At 34.6% G+C, this 5093-nt stretch overlaps 1 pseudogene; it reads right to left on the minus strand.

The window, feature by feature from the left end:
- Window positions 1-2797: 2797 nt before the first annotated feature.
- Window positions 2798-5093, minus strand: part of LOC102817383 — a 29508-nt pseudogene continuing 27212 nt past the window's right edge.

Consider the following 5093-nt stretch of genomic DNA (forward strand, 5'->3'; position numbering starts at 1 on the left):
AACCCAATGTCAATTCAAAAGATAGGACTAGCTATCTCTTCCATAAAAATTACATCCAAAAAAACCCTATGTGGTATTTCTGCCCTGTAACACAGGGGTACCCATAAGTCCAAATTGAGAAATCAATGTTATTATTACTATTATTATTGTTGTAATTTAAATGAGTAGAGAGTAATATCTCATTATGATTTTGAGTTGCATTTTCTTGACTACAATCTATGTTGAGCATAATTTAAAGTGACCATTGGCCATTTGTATATCTTAAAAAAATAGTTTCCATAAAAGTGATATATGCTCAACCTTAGAACAACAGAGCTCTGTGATACGGGTACTGGGGCATGGTTTGAATGAGTAAAAAAGGGTAAATAATGTTAAGATGCTTGACTGTCTTATGAATCTTTGTTTCCCTTGCCTACCATTATAAACAGATGTTTATATGTTTGTTAAATACCACATAGGGTTTTTTGGATGTAATTTTTATGGAAGAGATAGCTAGTCCTATCTTTTGAACTGACATTGGGTTAAATTAAACTTTGAATCTTTTGGTTTAGTAGTCATGAACAGTTTACATCTACTGATGACTTTATAATAATAACAACAATAATAATGATAATAATAATAACTGAAAATAATGGATGTTTGTAAGGTTTCAAAAAAAAAAAGAAGGAAACCTCATACAGTGCCCTGGAAATGTAAGAGTATAGCAACTTTGGAAATAATTAGAGAATGTCTCATACAGATAAGCACAGAGATTATTTGACATAGAACTTCCACTCAATGCTATATACCCAATAGATATGAAGACAGATATGCAGCCCCCAAATTTGTACACAGATATTCATAACACTATTTCTCAGATTAGGTAACAAATAAAATCCCTCAACTGCCTATAAGGACAAGAATGGACAAACAAATGTGGTAAAACTATATAATGGTATATTATTCAATTAAAAAATAAAGTATTGGTGTACACTATCATGTAAATGGGCTTTGAAATATTATGCTAAGCAAAAGAACCAGACACAAAAGTTCAAATTTAAAAATTTTATATTTATAAGGAATATCAGATTAGACAAATCTGTAGAGATAAAAAACACATAATTTGCTATAAGGATTAGGGGAGAAAGGATAGGGGAGTTGCTGATTAAATGGTACAGGTTGTTCTTGGAGAGGGCAGGCATCTTCAAAAAGTTGTGAAGCCATATACAGATAAAAGTTGTACAACGTTTTGAATGTACGTAAGGACTTTGAATTGTAATCTTTAGAATGCTTACAACTGCAGTTTTTATTATATACATTTTTCACAGTAAACAACAATATACCTAAGACAGAAAAAGCCTATGATATTTGTTAAAGTAGATTCAATAAAATATAATTGTTGAAGAAAATTTAAATAAAAATATGTGCGAGCAAAAAGATCATATTACTTATAAATAGTGGCGAGAAATAGAACACAATATTACTAGTTGAATTGTATTTAGTTCTTAGTATGTGGCAGACATTGTTCTAAGTGGTTGTAGTGGCTAGGGTTGACTTCTAGATGGACTGACACTGCAGATGGTCAGTTTAAGGCTTATTTAGTAATATTTTCTGAATATTTGGTTATACTGTGTTTGTTAAGAAGTTGAGTCAGTTCCCACTCATAGTAACACTATAGGATTTCTGATGCCTTGAATCTTTGCAGACTTTATATTAAGAATAGGTATTATGATTAATTTTTATTAGTGATGAGAGATTATATTAAGTTTTTTTGTTTGTTTGTTTGTTTGTTTTTATATCATGAAAATTACCACAAGCTTGTTTGTTCAAAAAGACAAATTTATTATCTTATAGTTCTTTAATCTGGAAGGCAGAAACCAAGGTGTCAGCAGGGGTGTACTATTTTAAAACACTGCATGAGAATGCATTCAATGGGTTTTTCTATATCAGCAACATCTTTGTGGATTTTTTTATTTCTTGACCAGTTGCCAAATACTTCTGTTATTCCCTCTGGCATTCTATATTCATTTGTCTCTTCTGTACTTTGTTCTGAGAACACATTAGGTTGCAATTAAGTCTCTCATGATACTGTTTACTCTTCTCTACATTGTTTGCTCAATCAATGTAAAATTTATCCTTTATCATATCAGTAATAGTCATAGGTTCCTAATGTTGCTGTTCATTGTATAGAGTTTCCAAGGAGCCACTGGAGGGTGTGAACCACCGACCTTGTCTTAATAGTCCAGTGCTTATCATGCAGAATCAACCCAGGATTCCAAATATTAGGATGTGGAAATTCCATTTGAGGACCACCACTTAAAGCACTACAGAAGGCAAATCTTCTAATGATGCCTTCAAAAGATACATTAACTTAGGTTCAAGAAAGAGTGTAAATGATCTCTCCTTGGGTAGCATGTGTGTTATTACATATGCATCTGTCATAGAAATCTAGAAACAATGAGGAAACTGAATCCAAGGAAAAAGTCAGTTCATATAAGACTAATGATGCTCTACTGTCCTGTGCTGGATTACTAACTATGTCTAAAGGTATTTTATTGAACGTTCTTCTAATATCTCCTCATATTTTTGAGCATGTTAGTGTCTGAGTTTTTTTAGTTATTAGTCCTAATAGCTTTGGTATTGATGACATTATTCAAATATTTCACAACCACTTAAAACCAATGAGAAAATACACTTACTCCATTTTGCATTTAATGATATTGAGTGTGGTTGATGCTGATGCTGACATGCACAGAACATTTTCCAGTTATAGGTCTTAATAATTAATGAATTGGAAGAGATGAAAGAATCACTAAAATCAATGTATTCTTCCAAATAATTTTTTCAAGCTTACCTTTATATCCCTATTCCTCAGACTATAAATAAACGGATTCATCATTTGAGGGACCACAATGTACATCACTGAAGCTGCTGCTGTCTTCTTGGAAGAGTGTGTAAATGGTGAACTGAAGTACACACCTAAAACTGTCCCATAGAACAAAGAAACAACTGAAAGATGAGACCCACAGGTGGAAAAAGCTTTATACCTGCCTTCAACCGACACCATTTTCAAAACAGAGGCAACGATGCGAGTGTAAGAGAATATGATGCCAGAGATAGGAATACCAGCCAGTATGGAAGCCAAAACATATATCAGGATGTTATTGATGAGGGTACTGGAACAGGAAATTTTAAGGACCAGAGCAAGTTCACAGAAGAATTGAGGGATTTCTAGTTCTCTGCAAAAAGAAAGATGCAAAACCATCAGAGTCTGGAGCAGGGCATTCACCATACTCATGAACAAGGAAAGTAGAATCATTAGTCCACAGAAGTAGGAGTTCATGATGACTGTGTACCTCAGTGGGTGACAAATGGCTGCATAGCGGTCATAGGCCATTACAGCAAGAAGAAAATTTTCAAAACAAAAAAAAACATTGATGAAGAAAATCTGGTTGAGACATCCTATATATGTGATGCTGTGATTCTGTGTCTGGATGTTCACAAGCATCTTTGGAATGGTAGTTGTGCTTAAACAGATATCAGTAAAGGACAGATTGGAGAGAAAAAAGTACATGGGGTTGTGCAGGTTGGAGTCAGAGCTGACAGCCAGGACTATGAGCAGATTCCCGAGGACAGTGACCAGGTACATGATCAGAAACAGGCTAAATATGAGGGGCTGCAGTTCTCGATCGGTCCTCTGACATTCCCAGTAGAATGAATTCTGAAATAATTGTTTGGTTTCTGGCTTCTATATTGTTGATTAATCTAATAGAAAGATGGGGTGATAAAATAATCAAAGGTGTGGTCTCCATATTAGCAACATAACAGCAGCACTGAAAACATGCATTGTCTTTTGATAACGTAGAAGAGTAATATTGAGAATGACAGAAGGTTTTTCTTCTCCATGATAATTATATGGCTTTTTTAAAAAGGAAAAAAAAATAAATGACTGCTGATTATATAGCATATTCCCAAAACTTATTTATCCTGAAAGTTTTGTGATGTTAATTTTTAATTTACAGTATGTGAGTTATTATGACTATATAAAATATGTAGAGATTTTATAAATATAAACAGACTCAAGAAGAAGCTTTATGGCTCAGTCTGCATTTCTATGCCTTCCCCAGACAGCAGAGCTAGGCTATACAAATGGCATACATAATGACTATTACGACTACTAACAACTGTGAGGGTGAACAAAAAATAATCCACACTCCGATTATGTGAAAAATACTATTGGCTGCACTGTCTTATCAGCATTTTTCTTTCAAGGTCAATTATGTGAAGGTGTGAATGTGGATATCGTCAAACAAAATTCATAATGATAATGCAAGTGACTGGGTTTGGAATTGAAATATCCTTAAATGCCCACCAAGAAAACTTTCAAATTCAACCATCAGCAGTGAAAAATGATGATTGCATTTTTCTGGGATCTCAAGTGACGGTTAAAAGAACAGACACGTCTATGTAGGAAAAAATACAGCAAGACTGCTCCTTAGAAGTCAGGATAACCAGACTTCATCTCTTATACTTGAGATATGTTATCAGGAATGACTAATCCTTTAAGAAAGGAAGTATGCCTGGGTAAGTTCGATGTTCAGTGAAAAAGAAGATTCCCAACTAAATGGATTAGAACAGTGGCAGCAGCAATGGGCTCAAGGTAGTTACCAATGTGAGGATGGTGCAGGACGGGGCAGGGTTTCCTTCCATTTTGCAAAAGATCGTTGTGACTTGTTACTGACTCATTGGAACCTAATAGCAACTACAACAAGAAAGGACAGTGTTGGAACACTGTCAGGAAAAAAAATTCCACAATAAGCAGTGCTCCTTACAGTTAGATTCTCACTGAAAAGCTGAAGCCTAAACTTCAAATTAAAGCAGAGGACTTCTATCCTAGGGCTTTGAGATCTTGCATGTACAATACACATCCTCAAATTTCTGTTCACACTGTTGACACTCTGCAAACACCCTTGTTTGGAAGTCTTAAAGTACCCACCCATAGTCCTGATCTTGCTCCATCAGACTTCACCTGTTTGATCCTGTGAAAACAGCCCTTCAAAGACAAAAGTTAACTTCTAATGAGAAGTGAAGACAGCAGTGCACTCATGGCAATG

The sequence above is a fragment of the Chrysochloris asiatica genome, unplaced genomic scaffold (assembly GCF_000296735.1).
Source record: "Chrysochloris asiatica unplaced genomic scaffold, ChrAsi1.0 scaffold00673, whole genome shotgun sequence".
Taxonomy (NCBI): Eukaryota; Metazoa; Chordata; class Mammalia; order Afrosoricida; family Chrysochloridae; genus Chrysochloris; species Chrysochloris asiatica.